Raw genomic sequence first — 24,650 nt, 5'->3', positions numbered from 1 at the left:
GGGCCCCGGGCCGGGAGCGGAGGCGGCGGAGCGGGGTCGGCCCAGAAGCCGGACGAGCGCCCTAGCCCGCCGCCGGGGCTGCAGCCGTGGCCACTCCGGGCCAGCGCTTCGGCGTCGCCTCCCTCAGCTCCTCTGGGACTTCTGGTGGCGGCGGTGGCGGCGGGCCGGAGGCAACGCCCGGTGCATCACTCCCCGAGCCTCCGGCGGCCGCCTTGCGCAACGGCCTCCCAGGCCACGGAGCCGAGGCAGCCGGAGGCTGGGCAACTTTGTCCGCGAGCTGGGACCGCGGCCCGGACCTCGGGGACGAGCCCGACGTCTCCCTTCAGGAGCGCTCCTCGCTCTGTCTCTCGGACTTCCTCCCTCCCGCGCCCTCCCCCGGCCGCCCTCCCTCGCTCCCTCCCTCCACCCCTCCCCCGCCCTGCCCCCTCCTCGGGCTGTACTGCGGCGGGGAGGGCCACTCGGCCGCTACGCTCACTCCTCCTCCCCTCCCAACCTGGCGGCTGGCTCCCCTCTTATCGCGGTCCTTACTCTCAGGGTCCCCTCGGCCTTTTAATTCCTTTCTCGTCCTCCTTCCCTTTTCCCCACCCACCGTCTTTCAAACCGAGAGAGATCGCAGACTAACTCTCCTTTGGCAAAGGACTCCCACCTCTAGCAAAACTCTACCACCTCTGACTTTGAATTCTTTCTTTTTGAGCTTAGCAGCAACCCGTGCTCCTAGTCCCAGAAACCGGCGGCCCCCTGCCGAGTGGACCCTCCTCTGCTTCTCCAGCTCTCCCGCCTCTTCCCCTCCCCCTTGCCCTCCCCCTTACTCCCTCCCTCCTCTTGGCCCAGCCCAGGCCCCAGCGGTGCTTTGGCGGTGCCGCCACCCGAGCCTCCTAAGCCGCCTTCCCCCAATGGCCGTACTGACTATCTGTCAACTTCGTTTAGACATTGCCGCCCTCAGCCACACGCCGGGGTGCCAGACGCCCAAAGGTAACGTGCCAATCCTCTCTCTTTCTGGCAGGGCCTGCAGGTTTCGAGACAACTGTTATTTAAGGGAGAGGGTCGGGGCGCCTCAGGGTTAAGGGTCGCCAGGCGATCATGGACGTCTTTGGAACTTTGAGCAGAGGGATTTGGACCGAAGAAACCTAGGCCGCGTTTTTTACAGACTCTGGAAACCTGGGTCACATAGGACTCAGGTTTGCATTTGCTTCCAGTTCCTTTTCGCTTTTCACTTCTTGTGTTGTAAAAAAAAAAATGCAAAAAGAAGGCCGACCCTAAGATAAGCGAGATAGCTGTATTTATATTCAATCAGGAAGGGGTATGCAGCTGTCACTAGGCTTTACATCGTCAGCCTCAACGTTGCCCACCAAAAAATGTACCATCTTTAAGCTAACTTATGTCTGAGAACACTTCGCCCAGTGTGGCTAATTCTTCTCTAAGAAAGAGTCAGGCTTTGAGAGAGAGGTGCCCTGGGGAGAAATCATTTCCAATGAGACCCGACAGTTAGTTATTGGATTACACGTGGGGGGAAATGTAGTCTGACCAGGGACAGGGGCTGAGGTAGGGGAGGAGAGCAGAAGGCTAGGCCTGGCTGGGCCACACAAGGGCTGAGAGGAGACTGGGAGAGGAGGTTCTGCAGACCAAAGGACCAAAGGAGGCAGACCTGGGTGCTCCGCTGTGTCTCCCTGAAAGGACCAGGGTGGCAGAGTGTGTGTGCCTGGGAGCCTGGGAACATGGGGAGATTGTGCAGGGATCTGGAGGGAGGCAAGAAGCAAAGAACCTTGGTGCAACAGAGTTGAGGCAGGCCCTTGAGGCAGGCATTGGCTTTCTGTGCCCCCCAGTGCTCCAGGGACTGAGCATGGCTGAGTGAGCTGGAGGGTCTGTAGGCACAGAGGAGAGGGCGGGGTTGGGAGGGGGAGATGGGAGGGGAGCTGGGCCGGGCTGGCCCCAGACAGTGACCTGAAGTTGAGTGGAAGCAGGCTTTTTCCATCAAACCCTGCCTGGATACCACACACAGAGGCCGAGTGTCAGTTTACTGCCCTGAGCCGGCTCCTTTTCCCTAAGCTCCACAGTAATTAGACAAAGCAAACCTAAATTAGCTGAACAGGCGTCGACAGCTTCCTCCAGAGCACCCCTGGTACCTACATGGGAATGTGTCCGAAAATGGCTTGATTGTAGCTGAGAGTCAGCTAAGAAAACACCGCCAAGCCGAACTCAGTTTACCACTCATTTCCAATAGAAAAAAGAAACAAGTCACTCTTTTCCGGATGGGATGTTTTGATTGGGTTGGGGTAGGGTGCTTGCAGTTGTTTCCACTTTCTAAGAATTTCTTTCTGACTGACTAGTGAGCAGCTTTTGGGGATAGGTCCCAATTTGTTTCATGGCATTTTTTTTCTCTTGCCTCCATTTGCCAGTTTATGTGGGTTAATTTAAAAATAAATAACTAAATATAGAAATAAATATAATGCATTCACTAAACCAATGCTTTAGTTGGTTTAAATTTAAATAAAGTAGAAACTGGAGTGGAGAGGCCAGATAATATAGGAATTCCACAGAATTCAGTGTGTGTGAGAGAGAGAGAGAGAGAGAGAGAGAGATTTAAGTGAGAAGAGCATCTGCCCTGAGGAGAAGCTTAGGGGGAAGGGAGACAACCATATATCATTTGTAGGTGGAAGTGGTGATCCCCTGGGTTTGGGGGGTATTTAACAAGCAAGTCAGTATCATTGCCTCTCTCTGATTTTCTGCACCTGAAAATTCTATGCATGTAGGATATCAGGGAGTACTTGCTTTAAGAGCAGGTTCTATAAGGTTTTAGGACCCAGAGACTGAAGAATAAAAAACACTGACTTAAAACCCAGGCAGGATCAGTAATAACCTTCTACACCAGTAACTTCTAGTATTGGGATCATGGGTCTCTTTCAGAATGCGATGGAAGATAGGGAACCTGTCTCTAGAAAAATATTTCCAGTTCAGGGGGTCCACAAAAACTCATTAAAAAAACCTGTAGTTGATGTATTTTTGGCTTCTACCAATTCAGCGATCTAAATTATGAGAGATTTTGTAAAGGCTTACTTCTCCATCCAAGTGACAAAGGTATTCATTTTACCTAAATTTGCAAGAAATTCCACTTATAGTTTGGTGAGTGTTATCGGGTGGCCCAGCCAGGTAAGTATTGGAGAGGGTTTAAAGCTAGGAGGTCTGCTAACTTACAGGGTTCTCTGTCTCCAGGGTCTACTGCCCCCGTAGCTTCTGAACTCCAGAAAGATAATGGACGTTAGGGGCATTCTTAAGGTATCTGAGCAGGAAGGGGCGACTCTCCAAAACTCTTTCTTGGAGATTCTACTTCTGCTTATGGAAAATGTTCCCCTGGCAGAGACCACCCAGGTCTTGAATTACAAAAGCTTTGCATCTGTTTGTTATAGACTTCATAGGTATGAGCTATTCCACTCAAATCAGGTCTCCACCATGTGGTCTAGGTACCATCACCCCCCCCCCCTTTAGAAGTTAGGAAACTGAGGCCCAGAGAAACCAGATGACTTGCTAGAAGTCAGACAGGGCAAATGACCAAGCTGGTCTGTAGCCTGGGCCTTCAAATTCAGTGTTCCTTCCACTACATTATCTCAAAATTTCTTTGAGCTTTGTTTTAATCATAGATTTATACAAATCTCTTAGGTAAAAATGCATGTGATAACACAATATGTCAAATTCTTTATCCCTGGTAGGAATTTCTTAATTTCTGGTTAACAGACATGGTTTAAAAGGAAAGTTATGTTTGTCTCTGAAACAAATGCAGCCTTGCTTAGTTAGGGTGGCTTCTTTTTCTCTCTGAGGTTCCTGCTTATGATGGTGAACTTTACTGACTTTCTCTCCCTATAAACAAAAATCTTGATTTTTTTAATGGGAAGAAATGGTATGGTTCGTGTCAATGATTCTAAATTAGCCCAGGCTCTCCTTGGTTGACCAGAAATATATAACCTCAAGTGCCATGGGTCCTTTCTTTATCCCTCTATGGTGACTGTCTCTGTCTGGGCCGAGGGTGCCTTTCCTGCTCCAAACTCTTAGGTCTCACCCCTGCTCTAGCTCAAGGGAATGTAAACTCCAGCAAGCCTGGGTTTCTCCGAGATTTTGTTCTTTAATCGGCATTTTGTTCTAGGAAATCTGTTCATTATTGAGGTTTAAATTTTATGTTCTTAACATGCTTCCTCTGCTTCATGGGTTTTACATGAAATGGCTTAGACTAAACCAGTTAAGGACAGGAGAGATGTATTTGAAGTGACAGTGTTTATCACTATTTAAGATGTCTCCTCCGGGCAGTTCACACTGGGCTGCAACCCTCCCTTCCTTCCTCCTGGGCCCAGGCCTCTTCCCATTTCAGTATGGAAATGATGGCTGTTTTTACCCTGTATTTAGGTATAAAATTAACTTGTGTAGAGGATCCTCCAACTCCTTCCAGGCCTTTCTAAGTGTGGAGGGGTGGTGGAGGGAACTGTGTTGTGGCCCCATGGAAGAGCACCAGCCTGCACACCCCAGGCAGAGTCCTCTCTAGAAACGTCAAGTTACAATACAAAATACAGATGGGAACAACATAAGGAAGATGTGGGATTGGAGAGAGGAAGGTGGCAAGAAGTGGGAATTTTATCTCTTCTGGTGTCTGCTGTCCTCCCTCAGTTCAGAAACCCCCAGACCTCCGGGTTTGAACACTGGCCACCCAAATCCAAATGTTTATTTGGATAGAGACTTCCGCTCTCTAAACGCGTGTGTCACAGGCAGGGCTTTTTTTTATAGCCACTTGAAAGATCCGCAGATAGCCCCTAGATCTCCAGGGCGCATGACTAGATGACCTAGTTGGCCAGGTCAGAGTGGGTGCTTGGGGAGGGAGGAGAGAAACGAGTCTAATCTAATAGACTCTTCTCAGCCAATCTCCGCGTTTCCCAGATTATGAGGAGGTGGCTCCCCTTGGTTGGGAGACTGAAACCTTGGGATGATCAGGAGAGCCAGGCCACAGGTCCCCAGCCCCAGTGCCAGGGAAATGCCACTCAGATTTCACTTGGGAGGCCAGGGTGGGGGTGGAGCCTGAGAAGAGGGTTTCTATGGCAGGGACAAGCCAGTGAACCTAAAAGGCAGAAAAGAGGCCTGGGGTGGAACAGAGTTGGTCTGTGCATCTCTCAGGGGGAGAAGAGGGAAAGGAGTTGTCTCCCAGTGGAGAAAGAAAATAAGGAGGGAAGCGCCACTCTTTCTGAAGCAAGTGTGGCTGTGGGTGCCCCTCAACGCGTTAATTATGCGCACTCTTGGTGCCGCTTGGAGGGAAGTCCCCATACTTTAGGTGGCGGAACAAGGCATTCAGATAAGATGGGAACTGAAGGATTCAGGCTGGGGCTTGGGAGTGGGCGTGTGGTGAGGGGGCCTGAGGACCCCTCCAGCTCTCACATCTTCATTTCACCCTCTCTCGCCCTCTGGTAGGTACCTAGGGACCTGCATACCTCCTGCTCTACAGCCCTAGACCTCAGGAGGCAGATGGCTAGGCCTGGGTCATACGCTGGGCAGGCCTGGAGGGATCATGTCGCGCACAGAACGCTAGCGGGTGCGCGCCAAAGGCTGCCGAAGGCACCAACCCGGCGCATCCGGAGGGCGCAAGGCCGTTCCTCACACGCCCCGACGGAGACCCGAGGCCAACCGGCTGCGGGGCCGCGTGCGGGGAAGTGCCCTGGAGGTCCCAACCCTGCCCATATCGGGTTTTCTTCTCTTGTCTAGCTGGTCTCCTCTCCCCTGCCCTCCCTTCCCCCCAAATAAATAAGTATCTCCAAGGGCAGCGCACTCGGCGGGGCGCCGGGCCCTGCGCGCCTCCGCAGTAGAAGAACTTCCTGGCGCATCAAAACCCCCTTCTAGTCCTCCCCGCCGAGCTCAGGATATGGGGCGCGCTCGCGTCTCTTCAGAAAAGGAAACGTAGCTCTTCCAAAAATATAAATCAGCTCTGACGTCCAAATATTTCTTTTGTCCTCCAGCATCCTCTGTGGGGATAAATAAAACGTGCTCGGCGCCCAGAGGCCGGCCAGGGACCCCGGGGCGCCCAGACGCCGCCTTGGAGAAGCTGCCTCTTCGGAGTCCCCATCCCCCAATATCCCTCCCTCCCAGCCTGATCCTCCGCGGTGGGAGGGAGGCAGACAGCTCCTCCGTGGAACCCTGGGCCTGGGAGGGTGACCTGCTGCTGAGGCTGGCAGAAGAGAAGGCCGAGAAGATCCAGCCCGAGTCCTAGAAGGGATTGTGGGTCCCTGTTCCTTTTGGTCTCTGTCGGGATTCCAGGACCCACGGCGAGCAGCCTCCTCTTCAAGGCTGGGGCTTCTCAGAGGGCTGCTGCTGCTTCTGGAAGAGCCAGAGGGCTTTGTAGCCTGAGAGCATGCAGCCTGTCTGGGGGCTTGGTCCTCCAGGCTCTCAGTGGGTCAGATTCTGGGGAAGGCTTGAGCCTTTCATTCTTATGCAGCCCCCACACCCTTCTTCAACTTGGGAGAGGTGGACAGGTTTTCTGTAGGGGCTTGGCAAAGAAATCCATTCTGAGGCAAACCACTCGCAAGGGTAGCTGAGAATCTAGTAGAAGCCTAAACTGACGAAGTAAAGGTGAAGTACTCCTAGCGAGCAAGGTGATCTGAGGTGTGTCCAGCACCTCCTGCTCCCCTGACACCATGGCATGGGGAGGCGACCAGCCTTTCTGCCGGACCTCTTCCCCAATGAAACACCTGCCGGCACCCAGGAGGCCAATCTGAAAGGCTTTGGTGGGCCAATGGCTCCAGGCAAAAGGTGACCACCTGCCCGTGCCCACCCTCCTTTCTTTCACTCTCTGCCTCCTTGTTCCAGAGCTCGGTTCCAGGCTCAGGGCCTCTGGGCTCAAGGTGGGGGCTGTAATCCAGCCGCCCCTATCTCTAGGGGGGTCTTTATTGATGAGCTGCCTTGAAACCCCCCTGCCCAAAACGTCCCAGAAGGGTTTAGACAATCCATCACCCACCACTTCAAGAATGCTTCCTCCCTTTCAAACACAATCCTCGAACACCAGACCGGCTGCGGTGGGGAGGGGTGCGCACTTGAAAAGAGAACTGCTATATAATCAACGTCAAAGCGTCCCCGCAACCTTTCGGAAACAGGGCCTCAGGCCAGAAATCCCTCCAAATGATTTACTGCAGCCCCTCTCATCCTCCTCCCCACCCTCCGTTTGACTCTGTTCCGCGCCTGCAATCGCGCTGCATGCGCGGTCACAGCTATCCCATGCTCTGCGTGGAACATTTGCCCAAATGCTCCTCGGTGGGGAGTTTGTATTTTAGAAGAGAGTGCTTTTCTTCTTGGGGTTTGGGTGGGAGGAAAGGCTTTCCAGGCCTGGTTACCTGGAGAGAGGTGACCTAGGAAGGTCAGGTGTGGCCTTCTGGAGTTGTCACATGTGTCACCTTCCCTTCCTCCCAGAGTCGACCGATTTTGCGGTCTTTGGGGGTGGGGGCAGGTCGCGCCTCCCTTTCAGAACCCTTGGTCTCCCGGCCAGAAGCTGCAGGAGTTTCTCTCACTTCCGCTGGGTGGCGACAGGCTCTCGGGAATCGCGGCACTCAGGGCTGCCCGGCCGCGCGGTCACCGGCTCGCGATCACCTGCTCAAGGCTCCGGGTCCCTGCAGCGCCCGTAGCCCAGGCACTAGCCCTGGTCAGGGGTCGGTCGGTGTTTGGTCCGCAGGTGACCAGATTTCTTCAAATATTGTCGCTTATACTCTGTTGTGTACCTTAAGGTACATTGTGCTTTTCCTACCCTGCTCTATCCCAATTACGAACAGTCACGTGTGTGTTACCCTTGATTGGAACACGGTCTTTCCGCAGTACACACGCTTCTTCCTGCCTTGCAGAAGAAAATCAGAATCTAGTTGTTACTTTGGTTCCCTGAAGCAAGGAGCAGGAGCGGGGTGTCTTCATTTTTAAGTTCTGCCTGGCGCTTTTAGAGGTCTCCTGCAGTCTAGTAGAAAAATCAACAGCCCAACCAAGCAATCAACCAGGAGCTTCTGGAGAAGGCAGTGCAGGTGGTTCTGAAGGCACGTGACAATTACCCTTTCCCCCTGGACCTCAGCATTTTCATCTCTGAAGAAGTTCCCTGTCTTTTGGTGTCTACAAGGACAGAAAGACGATTTACTTTTATTATTTCTCTGTCCTTTTAACCTAGGAGAACCATCACAGCTCTTTAAACTTGTCCTGGTGAAAATCTGCAAGGTAAAAGGAACTTGAGGGATCTTCTTGGGGACGGCTTGATACAAAGGGGAAGTAACAAGCAGGTAGAGGTAGGGTCCCCCAGGACTGCAGAATTTAGGACCAGAGACCAAGATGTCACCTACTGACCTCTCTCTGTGACATGGACATGGTGTCTGAGAAAGAACTGGGCTTTGTCTTTAATAAGACCAGAGGACATTCTCCATAGCAACTGACTTTTTAAAAAAAACGTAAAAAGTAGCTGTATTGAGGTGGGATATAATTTACATACCACAAAACATATTTTTTAAGTAAGGGGGTTGAGTTTTACTATGTTTTTATGTTTTTTATTATGAAGAGTTTCATAGAACAAAGTGGAGAGAGTGAATACTCAACCCTCTTATATCCATCACCTAGATGTCACAATTACCACGGTTTTGCCACACTTGCTTCATTCATCTGTTTTCTATTTTCATTTCTTGTTGAAATATTTTAGAGTAAATCTAGACATCATATTTTTGCATTGTACATTATTGCTCCTTCCACACCCTCTGCTTCTAGCCCTTTCATACCTAAGACTACATTTTGGTATAGACAAGCATACCTTCCCTTGGGAAAGTTCAAAATAGGACTAGGACGTTGTTCTGGATGTGTATTTTACAAACAGAACTTTCCACCCCGGCACTTTCTTCCCCCAAGTGACTTTAAGCCTTGAGTTTCTTGGCTTTCCTTTGGTTGCTGGATCTTGGGAGAAGTTGATAAACTTTCCCTCCCAACCCTCACTGCAGGCCATCATGTGTACAGTGGCTGCAAGCTCTGAAAAGGGGTACATTGTTTTGTTCACTTATTATAGTTAACTCCACACTGCCTTCCATATATACATCACAACAGAATTTTGCAAGATCACGTGTCCTTTGAACATATAGGTATGTATGTTCTTGGACAGTGGCTAGCTATGGAAGAATTTTTCATGTTATCTGAACATGCCCGTCAGAGAATTTTGGACTAGGCTGGAGGGGTGAGGGAGTCCTAGGGAGTGGACCTGGACACACTGGAGACAGTGACTGGTTTATTTCCAGCTCCCTGATCCCAGGACATGTCAGAACTGTGTAAAAATATTTCACAAATATTTGTTTGTTGATTTACCTATCCCCCCCTACATATTATGGTTCTTAGCATTTTCCTCACCTTCAATAGAACCCTGAGTAGATAAATGGCGATAGGGTGGTCAGAAGTAGCCCTAGATTTACAGTTTGACAATTGCACCAGCTCCCAGTTACCTTGGGTAAGTCACTTAATGTCTCCAAGTTTGTTTCCCTCCCTCCCTCCCTCCCTCCTTTCCTCCCTTCCTTCCTTCTTCCTTTCTTTCTTTTTGGTAAAATAGGAATCTTGAAGATAGAAAGAAGAAAATAATAATGCCCTCTCTCATGATGACTATAAGATGAAATCATTTGCTATAAAGAAAGTATTACCGTTTTGATATATACACTTTTATACTTTTATTTTTGGCCCAAATCAATAAAAACACTTTAGTTTTAAGGCTCCCTTTAGTTTCATATGTACTTGGAGGTCTCTCCTTACCTGAGCATGCTCTTAAATACACATTTGTTTTTATAAGGAAAACTACGTATTTATGGGAAACAATATCTTTTAAAAGAAAAAGATGGATCCATTTGTCTACAAGTCTAAGCCTGCCTATGGAGTCCCTGCTCTCCCGGTGTTTTAGGTCTGTAGGTGGGACCCTAGGACTCCACTATGAAGGGCCAACCCTGGGAGAGGAAAGGGGGCTGTTTTCCTTGGTCGGATCTCGAGGTTCTTGGCAGTATCAAGCTCCTTCGCAGCACAGGGCGGAGATGTGCTGTACGGTGAGGGTGCCCATGCAGACTCACTTAGGACACAGTGGCCTAGGCACGATGTGTGCGCGTTCCTGTGTGCGTGTGTTGTGAGTAGCTGAGCTCCATCAAAGGGACTCCCTGGGTGTGAGCGCAGAAGCAGCACAGAAACTTGTTTTGAGCTCCGGGGTTTGTGGGCCCCCCAGGCTCACTGGCCGGTGATCCAGCCAGGGACAGTGGGTCTGTACTGGAGGAATTCTTTGCCCCTGAGATCCTATCCTGCGAAGCGGGGAAGCGTGAAAGCGCCGTGGAAAGAAAACTTGCCAGTGCGGCTGCAGGAGGGTGCCTGGAGAGTTTTTCTCTGGACCCCATCTGCTCTCAAAGCAGCCACCTGTATTTTGTTTCAAGCGGGAATTTCATCCTCTGGGTCCCATTTCCTCTTTGCAAAAGACAAAGGCTCTAGGTCGCCCAGTGAGAAGCTGTGGGGCAGGCGAAGGACGCTCACTGTCCACCTGTATACAGCATCTCGGGCGACCTGGGCAGCCGGTGTGTGTGCCCAGCCCCAGTATGTCAGGATACACAGGGCCGCTGCCCAGCACCCTTACTGTATCTGTGCAAGCTCACAGCTCTGACTTTGAAATGTAACCTGTATTATGAAATCCCAAGGTTGTAAATGCTTTGCCCTATTTAATCTATTTTGTGTGTGCCCCCCCAACACACCCTGAACTTAATAGTTACCTGACCTTGAACAAGTTACTTTATCTTTCTGCACCTTAGTTTTGTCATTTCTATAATTGAGATCATAATAATAGCTAGCAGAGTTGTTGGGAGGATTAAACGACTTAATACCAGGCAAGCATTTAAAACAGCATGCAGCACAAGGGTAGCACTCTATAAACAGCATCCCTGAAATTGATGCAGAGCCCTGCTAACTTGGACCCGCGTGGGCCGGCGCAGCCCTATGGCTTTCTCCCGGATGGTTTGTGGCTGCAGCCGGCCCGGGCTTGGGAAGAATTTGGCTCCTGCCCCTGTATCATCCCCAACCCAATTCCTACACTTTGTTTTCTGATTGGTGAAGAATTGAGTTATAAACCTGGCAGAGAGAAAGGACGAAAAGGCGGGGGGCAGGACCCCAGGGCCTAAGGCTTAAGCCGGGAGCTGCCGCGGCTCCAAGCAGGTGCGCGAAAGCTCAAGCGCCAGTGGTGTGGGCTCCGCAGGGCTCCTGTGTGTGCGGGGCCCGTACGGTTCTCCGAGGAAGGGCATGGTGGCCGCGGTCGGACTTGGTCAGCGTTGCCTTTCCAGGCCTTAGTCCACCACCCAGCCCGCTCAATGCTGGGAATTGCTCGAGAGTTGTTGAGTGCTTTGGGAAATGGTGCCCCGTGGCGACCCGGAGTGGAAGAGTGACTTCCGAGCATCGGAGTATCACGGACGACAACTCCAGAAACTGCAGGTGGAAAGCCACAAGAGACTTTCCGTTTTAGTGTTCTCTTTTAGTCTTCTCTTCCTTGTCTGACCTCTGGCCAGATTCACCCCTGGCTAGGTCCAGTCTCCAAATACTGCTCGGAATAGGCAGTCATTAAACGGCCACTCTCCGGCTGTCAGTCTTTTATCCAGCCGGGCTGGCAGCTCCAGGACTCTGAGGGGTTCAGGGCCGAGTAGGGAGGACAGGCGGACCTCACCCGCGGTAGGTAAAACCAGCCCCGGCAGTGGCAGCGCGGCGGCCGCGGGGTGCGAGGCGCGAAACCTCAGGCAGCACCGCGGCTGCCGGGCACAGCCGGCTTGGACGCCCGTTCACAGGGAGTCCGGACGCGGCTGCTCCGCGGGGCCAGGAGGGGGGAGCGCGAGAGGGGAAGTGACCTCCTGAACCTCATCAAATGCAAATACTATAAGAAATTTTTTAAGGAAAGAAGCGGAAGGGCTGGGAAATGAAGAAATGCGGAGTCCACCTGAGGCTTGAATGGCCTTTTTAGAGTTCCAGACCCCTGGGGTTTGCAGACTTCTCTGCGGTAGACCGACTATTGGTAATGGACTTTGGATTTCCCCTCAGGAGGGTGAAGCTACCAGCTGACTTCCTCCAATATGCATATTTTACGTGTATAAACACCTTTGCAGTTTAATAGCCATTTAAATAAATCATTCATATAAACTCTTAAAACGATCTGGCACAAAATAACTTTCCTTTATCTCGGGCCTGCCCACCCTCCTTTAGCTTTTGTAGCTTAAGTTTCATCTACAGGCTGGTGGCCAAAGTCTTTTATGTGTAACTTCGCTGTCTCTTCTATTGTACTGTACCCAGTGGCTTTCTTTATCAACAGAGGATAGATGCAGAATTTTATTTTCTCCATTGGATGGTAATATCTTTTTGGAAAAAGCAAATGTCTTTTTTGTTTGGTCCTTGGTTACTCACTGGCAGAGGAGAACGCTAGTGGAGCCTTGGGCTGCAGCAATCCTAATGAGAGTCGCAGCTGTAACTAGTTCTTGGCTTTGAAAAAGGCCCTGACCTACTGGATGAGTCAGATACTCACCTATGTACTCTTCAAGTCTCTGGAGTTAAAAATATGTTAAGAATCTGAGAAACTGTTAGCTGTTTCCATATGTCAACCTTTCATTCAGCAAAATCACCAAGTTCTTAAAGTTTTTTTTTTTTTTTCTCCTCCCTTGAAAGAGAAGATTGTTTGGGGACATGGAAATATAAACTAAATCTCCAGAACCCATTCTTGAAACAAAATGGGTGTAGAAGGCTAAGTAGGCCAGCTGGGCAGACAGGATTGGGAGATGGAGGCTGGAGGAGGCAGGGTACTGTGTAGATTTTTTGCAAGGTGATGCCCATCTGAGCCAGGAGGGGACAGAATGCACTTAGGGCTCTGTGCTGGTGTCAGAGAGAGGCCAAAGTACAGAAGACAGGGAGTGACAGATTCCATTTAGGAGAATTTTCCATCTGGAAAGAAGGTTTAAACATCCATCACCCACCTCTGGTAAGATGCTTTGTGTGGGTGGGTGTATGCTGGCTGAGGGAATCTGCCTTACAGAACTCAGCAAGGAAGGAATTTAATAAACTTCTTTTGTTTTGTGGTTTCTACCTATGGAAAACTTTTCTGCAGTTGGAGTGCTCTCAGAAAAGATCAGAAATGAAAAACCTTTCCATTTGTAAATCAGTTACAAAAAAAATGCAGTTGAGTTGTACATTTTATGGCCATAGGGATTTAATAAAAAGAGAAAGAATATAGGTGCACATGGTAGGTAAGCATGACCAGAAAGTTTATTTTTTTCATTTTGTGTTTTGTTTTTATTTTCTAGTACTAGAATGTATACATTCATAGTCAAGTGAAAATAATAAGCAATTTGGGGTGTCTTGAATTAATTATAATATGTTTCTATTCCCTTTCTAACTAGGAAATTATTTTGAGGCCAAATTTTGATTGATGGCTGGACTTTGGATGTTTCTACAAAGTGAAGATCAGAGTTGGCAGTGTAGGTAACACCACTTTCAAGCATTTATTTCTGCACTTCATTATTTGTACTTTTTCTTCAATTTTTCATTCATATTTCTGATTTTTTTCACTTCTCTAATATAATGGCATAGTGCAATTTTCTTTCATAGCTTAGTGCGATTTTCTTTCATGGAATAGAGGAAACCATGATATTCAAACAGTGCAGAGAAGTTCATTTGCATCATTAAAATGACCTTCTGGGCTGCCATTGAAATTAGTTCTTTTTTTTTGAAAAGCAAGATAAGATTAATATACTTGTAGTAATGCCTTTGCAAGAATGCAATTTTTAATAATTTTTAATGGAGGAAGTGGCTCACAAAGGCATAAATGCTTCAGGCCCGTGGAAATCATAACACAGCCTTGATTTTATCTTTTGTTTTTCTGCACATAAATACGAACCCCTTCTAAAAGTGGAATTATTCTGTCTCCATCCTTCTTCAGCTTATTTTTCTTACTCTACAAAATATCATCAAAAAAGTCCTTAAAGGTTTAAATCTTACATTAAGGATTAAACTTCAAAAATTTAAGTAATTTTAAAAGATTTGAAATTTCACTTTTCTTTTTAAGTGATAACCTGCATGTCATTTACTTGCCATTCACTTTGTCTTTTTTACAGAAAAAGAACAACTTGGCAAATCTCCTATTAACCTTCATATTAATCTTTTGAAGAGGGAGAAGATAAAATTGCCTTCACTGTTTCAAACAAGGAAAATGGAGTCATTGGAAGATTATACCCTAAGGTCAATACAGTTTGACATTGTCATTAATAACTGGGAGTTCTGAAAGAGAGCAGTGTGTTGTAAGATAGAATAGAAATGTAAATGCCTTACTATGCCTAGAGAATTTTGTAAAATTATGTTTCTTTGGTTTGCCTGCCATTTCTTCCTTCTTTCTGCTAGTGACAGCATTTCTGTCTCCTTACAGAGAATTCCATTCCTCCCACTCTATGTCATCCTGTTGCATCACACTGTCATGACCCTCCCAGACATGGGGGTTGTGTGACCGCAGCCTGTCTACACCACCTGTCCTTTGGCCACAGTGGTTGGCCAAGCATAGATATCTTCTGTCACTTGAAGTCCTTCCCTGGGAATGTTAGTAAAGAGAATAAGACAGAGGCTCACTCTTTTCCTTCCTGGATTATGAGCATTAAGGATGTATACTTGGAACTTTCTGTGGCCATCTCATCCCTTCCCTGGCTTCTTAGGGGAAGCCCGTTTGTAAGAAGAAGCAGAGGACAGAGGCAATGTAGGCTGACAGCATTGTCGGAGGTTGGGGGCTGCCTAGGCCTAAGGGTTGTCATTTAGTCACCTCATTCCTTAGTTCCACAAATATTTTCATGTGCCTACTCTAGGCTAGGTACTATTCTGGGCATCAGGGAAACATTCAGGGAAGACAGTTGAGGTCTCTGCTTTCAAGCTTAAAATTGGAGGGATAGGGAGACAGATAATGAGCAAATGTACAAAAAGCTTTCAGGTAGAGAGAAGTATATGAAGACAGACAATACATAATCAAGAAAACAGATACTATTTTAGTGCTATACAAAGGTGATGCAGTAGGGAAATGGACATTGGGGGTGGTTAGGAAAGCCTTTTCTGGGTGACACTGATTTAAGGATTAAGAAAGGGCAGCTATGGGAAGATTTGGGCAGATCAGGGTGATGACGCAAAGGCCCCAAGGAATGCTCTTGGCACTTTAAAGGACGTCAGAGGACCAGGGAGCCTGGACTGCCATTCTGTACTCTAGCTGATACTTGTTCAGAATGAAAGAGACAGTCTGACCTGTGAACTCTGCTTTGTCTAAATAATCACCCTGGAAGTACCCAGCATTCTGGTACAGCTACATGACACTGTCACAGACTTTTTTGACATAGTACGGTTAGTTACTATGCTTTCACAGTACCTGACTTTCCCCCATTTTTCTATGATGCTCTCTTATTTGAGTGACATTATTTGTTGATTTTCTTCCTTTCAGTCATAGAGTCACTGAACTCTGGCCATAAGATTATTATAGGGATGTGACAGATTGGAGTAAATTCTTATTAAATTTGGTACTATTCAAAACGTGCTGGACAATGTATCCAGGGCTGGAGTTCTCAATGCTGGGGAGGATTTGGAGTGGGTTCAGAAGAGAATCACGACTCTGATTAAAGGGATGAAGGATAGCACTCTAGTGAAAAGCTCATGGGGTTGAGGAGCCTTAGATTTTGAGAAAGCTGAAGAGGGATTTTAGTTGTGGTCTTCCAATAGATGAGAGGCTTATACTTTCCAGATGAAATGTGGCTTGTTTAGTTTTAAACCTATAGTGAATAAGAACTAAGAATGTTATCATCAGGGTAACTTTAGCTGCAAGCAACAGAAATCCTTACTCAAGGAGGCACGAGGACTAAGTGTATTGTCTTCTGTAAGGAAATCTTGGAGGAGGGAAGTTTTTGGAGTGTGTTGTATTAGCAGCTCAATGGTGTCATCAAGGACCCACATTCTTCCTGTCTTTCTACTTTCTGGCTACAGAATTGACTTCATCCTAGAACTTTTTATGTCCCCTTTGTAAGATAGCAGCAAGAGGAGTATGTGCTTCATCGCTGGTATTGAAAAGGATATACATGGAGGAAAAAATTCTCTCCTCCAACAGTGGAATGAAAATTCTCCTCTCTTTATCTATTGGGACCAGTTTAGATCCACACTTCTCCCTGAACCAGTGATAGATTTCAGGGTAAGTCATTTGGAGCTTATCTAAGCCAATCATGGGCAAGTACAGTGGAGTTAGCTTCTGAAGCTGGGAATGGGGTCAACTTTCCCTAAATCATCTAGGCTCTTGGCTCTTGCCGGTCTCATGAGATTAAGAAATGAATTCTGATACTTTAGGAAGGAAGGAGCATACATCTATACATACCACATAGATAGTAGATAGATATCCTTGCATGAAGCATTTAGGATAGATATAAGAAAGAATAATTTAGATTTGCAATGTTAGAAAAACGTAGCATGGAAGGATGAGGAATCTCTTTCTTTAAGAAGACAATAGTGGGGTAGGAGCAAAATAGTGCTTCCTAAAATTTCCATGAGTGTCCCATTAGATGCTGATTAATACCCAGATTCAGTATTTTAGGGTGAGGTCTAGGGCAGTCTATTTTTAAACGGTGATTCATATGAATCTGATATAGCCTGTCAGCTGAACTCCATTAGGAAACCATTGGTAATGAGTACAGAATAGACATATTTTTTGAGCACATAAGGAACATACACAAAAATTGACCATGTCCTCAGCCATAAAAGAAGTCTCAATAAATTCCCCCAAATTAACATCATATGAACCATATTCATTTACCACAGTGCAATAAATCTGGAAGTTTAATAAAATAATAAAAATAATAGCTTAAAAACATGTTTGAGAGCACCCCACCTCAAAAAAAAAAGAAAGAAAAAAAAGAAAGAAAACCAACCTATGAAATAACAATTGAGTTAAAAAGCTTATCATATGGGAAATTATGCAATACCAAGAGTTTCCAACACAGAAAGCACTTCATGTCAAAGTGCAGCTAAAGCATTACTTACAGGGAAATATATAGCTTTGAAATCAATGATTAGAAATTAAGAAAGATTGATAACAAAGAAGCTAATATTCAACTCCAGAAAGTAGAACAAGACAGTAGAAGTAATCCAAGGAAACCTTGTGTTAGTCTGAATTCTTACTTAGAGCAACAGAGCCCACATTGGCTAGTTTCAGCAGAAGATGCATTTATTAATTGGCATTTACAGATGCTCTGGTTCCTTGGGAGAACCACAGAGTCAGTTTTGGAATCTTCATCGCCATGAATGACTCTGAACTTCACCACAAAACAGTTGCGGAAAGAATCCTCTCCCAGCACCACTAACACTGGCTATCAGATGCCAGGGTCCCCTGAGGTCACAAAAGTCTCACATGAGTGGGTCCGATTGGCAGAATCTGGGTTACTCGTGTGAATTTTAACTGCAAGAGGCTAGGAAGGTGAATTCTGGCTTTTACCTTGGGAGACAGAACTCATTGTGTAGTAAATTCCCAACACATGAGGGAGGGGTAAGGGTGCAAGGAAAATTTCTTCTACATTCAAGAAAGGAAGGATGTAATACAGATAAGGACATGAATCAATGAAATGGACAACATCCTTCCCTCTACAATATTAAGAAAATTTACAAAAAGAAAAAAATTTTTCTTTGAAAAGAGTCCTAAGATAGACACATTTCTGGAAAGATTTAGAAAAACATTGATGTTCCATGCACATGTGCACACATACACACTTAAAACAGGAAACTAGTGTAAAGATTTATCATCTGTAAACGGATAATTCTTTACTTGCACAAAATTCAAAGTACTGGAATAGGGACAGTGACTGCGCATCTGTCTTAGATGCCTGCCCCAGGGCACTCTGGGTTCTGGCCTCCTGATTTCTGGATTGGCAGACACTGCCTTTCAATCAGCAGTAGTCTGAGACTATATACAATAGGAAATATCCCCAAGGGGCATCCAACATATTACAAGTATCTGGTACCTGTTATGTGAGTTACTAGTATATTACTGACTTAACGTTCTTTCTAATATTTCATTGCTATAAAAACTTCAGTAAATGTCTCTGTCATATTTTTGTTTCTTAGAGGTAAATCACTGGATCATAATTATCCCTAATTTTAAGGCTTTTGATTAAAGTGTCAAATTGCTTTTTCTGACAGTTGTAACAATTTATAGCTTCACTAGCCATGCTAAGGGAGATTCCATCTCATAGCCTTTCCATCTTTCTTTCATAACAGAGGTAATATCTTGTTGTTCTATTTAGAAGTTTTAAAAATGCATATGGGTAAACAATTTGCCATATGTTACATAATCTAATGTTTTGCAAGGCAGACATCATAATCTCCATTTTACAGATGAGAAAACTGAAGGTTGAAAAAGACAAAACCACTTTTTCTTAGACCCTTAGGCAGGAAAAGATGTAGGATTCCAACCCAGGTTTCTCTGACTCTAAAGCCCTTGTTCTTAACTACTGCTTTCATGTACAGAAGATAGCAATAACTGACTAAATTTACAAATGAAAATATCTGAAGATTAAAAATAAGTTTAGTTTGAGTTTCCCAAAGGAATGTGAGACTTTTTAAAATTCTTTTTTTTTTTTTTTTTGAGGCAGAGTCTCACTATGTCACCCTCAGTAGAGTGCTGTGGCATCACAACCCACAGCAACCTCAAACTCCTGGGCCCAAGCGATTCTCCTACCTCAGCCTCCCAAGTAGCTGGGACTATAGGTCCCAGCTGCCACCCAGCTATTTCTTGGTTGTAGTTGTCATTGTTGTTTGGCAGGCCCAGGCTAGGTTTGAACCCACTAGCTCTATTGTATGTGGCTGGTGCCCTAGCTGCTGAGCTATAGGCGCTGAGCCTTTTTAAAATTCTTTGGGGGAAAAAACAATTCAGTGTTCAAAGAGTTGAAAAACACTGGATAATGCTTTCCTTCGTGGAGATGTATAATGAATGTTGAGATAATTAAGGCTTTGAGAATTCTTACAGCAAAGGAGCTATTTGACTCTGTTGAACATTTCAGAAAACTTGTGTTCCAAGGAACGTGTTTGGGAAATAGTGCCAAGCATTGTACCTCTTAATTTTGTTTAATGTTTTATTGCATTATCTAGAATGTCTAGTTGTAAATGATATTGGTGTTAGTTGATATTTTATTGTCATCTGATTTAATGAGAATGTTCCTAGTATTTCACCATTGAGTTTTATGTTGGCCATGGGTTTAAGAGAGATACAGATATTTATCATCTTAAGGAAGAATCCTTTTTTTTTTTTCTCATTTTTTTACTTGGGGAACCAGAAATGGATATTGAACACAAAGAAATTAACTTCTCAAACAAGGGGGAAAATTCAGTGGGAGGCTGATAGTTCAGTCAATTCACAATACTTTTGATGGGCTGGGGACACTTCCCCATGCTCCTACAACACTGTCCTTGGTATGGGCTTGGGAAAGGTGCATGCATTTTCTCCCGGGAGTGGTGCTTAGTACTGTTTACCATCTATACCCTAGGCCAGAGAACAGGGATGGCATCTTCTTGCTCATCATTCATTCAGAAATATTTTTTGAGAGCCAGTTTTGGGTACTGTGTCTCTAACAGCATTTATTGATAGCGCATGGTGGTGCCTAATGCACATGGTCAGCCTAAGTCAGGCTTTAAAGAGTCGGTCTTGACGTGGGGTTATTTGCAAGACCCCATGACAAGAGGACTAGTGATGCAGGGATTTCTGGTCTCTCTAGTATTTCTCTTTCTCCCCCTTATCTCTCCTTCCCCTCCTTCTCACCTGGTATCTGTAGGGAGTGTCTGCTGGGCATAGCCACAGGAAGTGGACTAGCGTCTTTCCCTTAGAGATACTCTATGCATCCTTTGACCTGGACCAACTCTGGCTCTGATGTGGCTTAAGTATTCAAAATGGAACTAGTGCAGGAAGATTTTTATCATTCTGGACTCAGGACTTTTGACCAGAGAGGTCCTTAGAGATGTTCTTGGTGGTACTAGGAGGGCCCTGCCTAAGAAATGATTGCATTTGGGTTTGGAAATAATGTTTTTTTACCAAAGAATTTCCTTGTCTACTAGTTTACGAGGCAGTAAATAGCCCCTGTGTGCATAATGAATTCTGACATCATAGGTCTATGGGACTTAAAATATGCAGACTGGCCAGCTCTTTTATTAGCCACACAGCCCACAGCTCAACAACTAACCCACCCCTATCCAAATGCTCTGTTATAACTTTACCATAAAACCTCCCCTGGCCTTTCTCTCTCTTCAGTGAGGATGCTTTTTCATATTCAAGTAATTTCCAACCTCCCACCCCCTTGAGGATTATTAGAATGAGATGTAGTCATGTTACACAGAGCCTGGTTCATATACATCCTTAATTTTGACTGAGGGCACAAGGTGGTTTTGAAAAGAAACTGTGTAGTCCTAATCTAGGAGGATGACTGAATAAGAGCTAGCTTTTCAGATCTGTTTGCCAAAGCCGGCTGACTTCTGCCTGTCTTCTTGCCATTTATCCCAACCAGGACTTGTGAAATTTTGGAAATTTTATTTGAACAAGGGAAGAAAATACATGTATAAGTGGAAAAATAGGCAAAGGAGGAAGGGCTGGAAATTGGTAACAAAATATTAGTTTTTATGTGACTTTTCTGATGAAGTTGAAAAATTTTTAGAGAAATTAGGACAGAAAACGAATCATTTTCTTGTGAGTGGAAGAACCTTCATTTTAGAACCACCGGTGATGAAGGAAGACACTGAGAGAACTGAAGTGTTGGTGTTCTACCATTGAGTTAGGTCATCCTGTCCCTGAGAGTCTCTGGCACACTGAGTAGGAGAGTTGGAATAATGGGCTGGGATGTATGAAAGTGAGTCTTACTGGTATCCAAGAGGCATTGAGGACCCATCTGGTTTAATTATTATAATTTAAGGGGGATTAAGGGACTGGATTTTGTGACCAGTGGTGCATCCTCTACCTAGGATATAAATTGCTTAGAATATGAACACTGGCTTATTGTGGAGTAAACATAAATTCTCCTTTCCAACTTAACAGTGCTACTTATTTAAAATGCCATCCAGAATGTCTGTGTTTTTCAATTCTAAGATTATACAATTTTCCTTTTAAAACAGAAAATGTCTGTCCAAGGGTCTGTGCTATAGGGACTGCCAACCCTAACATCAGACAACATCGTGGTAAAGCGTGGATGGGAGGTAGGCTGGCTCAGGACTCAACTTGCACCAGAATCAGGATGTTGAGAGTAAGGGGGGTGTGAGGTAAGGGACATTAGAGCCCTGGGGTCCCCACTCAGCTGTTGTGGGTTGGCCTGGGTCGTATCCTGCTTAACTGCTTTCTCCAGAGGTAGAAGGGTGAGGTCATGGGAGGGGGGTCGCTGGTGCTGGGCTTCTTCCCACTAGGTACAGCCCGGAGGGGCCTGTTCCCTCTTTTGTCCCGTTGTATTGGGCTACTGATGACACAACCAGTGATTGTTCCTCCAGCATCTTCTCTATCCTCTTGACATCCTCATCTTTGCTTCTAATCTCTCTCACATAAAAAGGCTTCTGTAAAAGATTCTTGTGTTTTTACAAGAATGGAAAAACACGTATCCAATGTACTCAATACTAATATGAAACCAGTATATCAACAACTACACACCCACATGAAAGAAAAACACTGATGGAGTCTAACAAGGAGGAGGGGAGAGGAAGCGGGGGAGGAAGAATGGTGATTGGTGAGTTCTCACCTCATGTGCACAATGTGAGGGTGTTCAGCACACCCCTCTTAAAGGTTCAACTACAACTTGAACTTTACCCTAGAAATGAAAACAATGTAACCTAAACATTTGTATCCTCATATTAATCTGAAATAAAAAAAAATTCCTGTGTTTTCAGAGAATGCTGGTTTCTCAGGGTTCTCCCTCCGAGGCCTAGAGCTGCTCTCCTCACTTTGGTTTCCACACCTTGAGGAAAGTTTGCTAATTTTTTTATTTTCTAAAAACATTTTCCTTGCTCCTAGGATCAAAGAGAAAGTAAAAAAAAAAAAAAAGTACAAACAGAAGGTTTCTTGCAGTTTTAAGGGCATCACAATTTGCATGTGGAGATAAGATTTTCAAATATTTTTCATTTTAAATAAACTTTGGATGAATGGTCATCTGACCATCTGCTGTCACATAAAGCAGAGGGAGGAGTCTAGGAGAATGCACATATTTGAATTTCTTTCTTTGGCCTGGATCTTTGCCTCTGTGGATTACACATAAGGGGTCTTTTTTCTCTAAGATGTCCTCTTAGTTGAGAAAGACCTGTAGGCTCCACAGTGGGTTTTTCTCTGCATGATTTCCTGCTGTGGGTGAGCGTTTAGCAGGCAACCTCCGTGATGCTCCTCTGTGCCTTTGAGGGCTCAGTCTGCATCCTGGAGGCCTGCTGCTCTGTGTTAGCTGCGTCCCTGGCATTTCCTGCACGTGGGAGCCACAGGACTGAGTTCTCCTCCATCGCTACTGACATCCCAGGAAAGTTCCCCAAGAAGACTTCAAAACCAGAGCAGACCCATGAAGGCAGGGATTTGAAATATCTGAGATTTCATCAACTTAGTTCCTGAGACAGGGAAGCCGGTACCCCCACCCCCCACCCCTTTGCATGTTTCTTCCCCCTTTTACTTTTTTCAAGTGAAATCTTTTTTCAAGTTTCATTGTTGCTGAATAGGTTATCTGTAGGTCAGTGGGTTTACAGGTTGTTTGGATTTCCTAAAATTGTGCTTTTCCCTAAATGTGGCACAAGAGATTGTTTTCGGACCCCTCTGTGAACAGGCCGGCCCACTGAGGCTGACACAATGCTGCTATTTCTGTTTCTCTGTGTTGCCCCCTATGAAGGTATTTTAAGGCTCCATGGCATTTAGGAAGACTAAAGTCAGCAGCGAAAAATCCTGGACTTCTTACGTTTCCTGCCAATTCTGCAGAGTTCAGAACAACTTTTTATTTATTTATTTTTTTTTAAAGAATTTTTCCATGACCTTTAAGAAGCCAGCCACGTTTTGCAATACTTTTCCTTTTGATGAATAATTTTCCAGATACAGTGTGTGGATGAATTTCACTTTAGATACGCAGGCCATATAATTCCAGATGCAAATGCAGATGTTTATGAGTTCATGGAATGGAAGATATAAATGTCCCAACTTTGCTGTATGCCTTGAGAAGCATCCGGTTTTTCTATTTAGAGAGGGAGAGAAAAAAAACAAAAACCCTGACAACCCAGATTTGTTTAATTTCCTGCTTTAAACATTTATGCTTTAAAGGAGCTAATTTACATATGAAATTGAATAGTGTGATAGCATATGTGGGAAATATATGACCAAAAATTGACCAAAAATTGTTTCCCTTTATCTGCACATGCTGTGGTTTGTGAAAATCTGAATTCATGCACAGAATTATTTAGAATTACTTATCAGTATGGAAGGGTTTAGTCCATGTACAACACAATTTAAAATAAACTGTACTAAGTAAGCAACATGGTACATTGGTCCTATATCTCTCTGAAATGAAATTTGGACATTTATTTGGTTCTCTTACCTTTAAGAAAAGGATAAATACATTAAGTAAATTCACAGAATTATTTTGAGTTGACACTCAGAAAATATAATTGAAGGCTTAATAGTCATGTCATGCAATAATCTTTTGGGTCTAATGCTTTGGGGTACTCTGTGTGAGAATAAATGATTATTTGTTATCCTGAGATTGTAGAACTGAATCACTTCAGAATGAAATTTTAGGGTTTTAATATTTTTCATCTTTGTGATGATGGTGGATCTTCAAGCGAACATTTGTGAAACTTTCATATTTTCAACAAACATTTATGAAAATATTACTACATGCCAGGAATCTTTGCTAAGGGATTGTCAATTCAGAGGTGACTAAGGTATATATGAGGGCTGTCCAGAAAGTATCCAGCCATGTAATATGAAAAATAGAGACATACATGGCTGGATACCTTCTGGATGGCCCTCGTATATTTACTGCCCCAGCCCTCATGGCAAAAATTTAAGGGAGCATGAGGGGATAACAGGATAGTGTTAGGGGTCAAAATGTGTCCCCCTATACTTCATGTTGGGGCTCAACCCCGCCTCCTCTAGACCTCAGAATATTTAGATCTTAAAAGAAGTAATTCAAGTTCAAATGAGATCTCTAGGGCAGGCCTTAATCCCATCTGACTAGTGTCTTTATTAGAAGAGATGAGAATACAGACACACACCCAGTATGGTCCATGTGAGGACACAGAGAGTTGGGGGCTGTCTTCAAGCCAAAGAGAGAGGCCTCAGAAAGAACTAACCTTGTGGACCCCTTGGTCTCAGACTTCCAGCCTCCAGAACTGTGAGGAAATAAATGTTTCTTATTTAAGCCCCCCAGTCTCTGGTACCTTATTATGATAGTCAGAGCAAACTACTCCAGAGAGAAAACTCCCTAATAAAATATAAAATGTATTTAAGGATACATTAAATGTATCCTTACAGCCAGCCTACCATTAGCTGGTTTTAGGGCTGAATGCAATGCAATTTCTAAAAAGTATGTGTGGAATCATGGCAATGCTTGATGACTGTGCTTATGATAGGGGAGGTGGACACATTG

The 24,650-nt window shown here is 45.3% G+C and overlaps 1 protein-coding gene across 1 annotated transcript in view; it reads right to left on the bottom strand.

Annotated features, from left to right (window-relative positions):
* Positions 1-24,650, bottom strand: part of FOXF2 (forkhead box F2) — a 77,758-nt gene that overhangs the window by 4,949 nt on the left and 48,159 nt on the right. The window lies entirely within an intron of this gene.

This window comes from Otolemur garnettii, unplaced genomic scaffold, assembly GCF_000181295.1.
Source record: "Otolemur garnettii isolate 467f Iridium unplaced genomic scaffold, OtoGar3 scaffold00149, whole genome shotgun sequence".
Taxonomy (NCBI): Eukaryota; Metazoa; Chordata; class Mammalia; order Primates; family Galagidae; genus Otolemur; species Otolemur garnettii.
The sequence above is the reverse complement of the archived record's forward strand: the minus strand, read 5'-3'. Positions and strand labels throughout refer to the sequence as shown.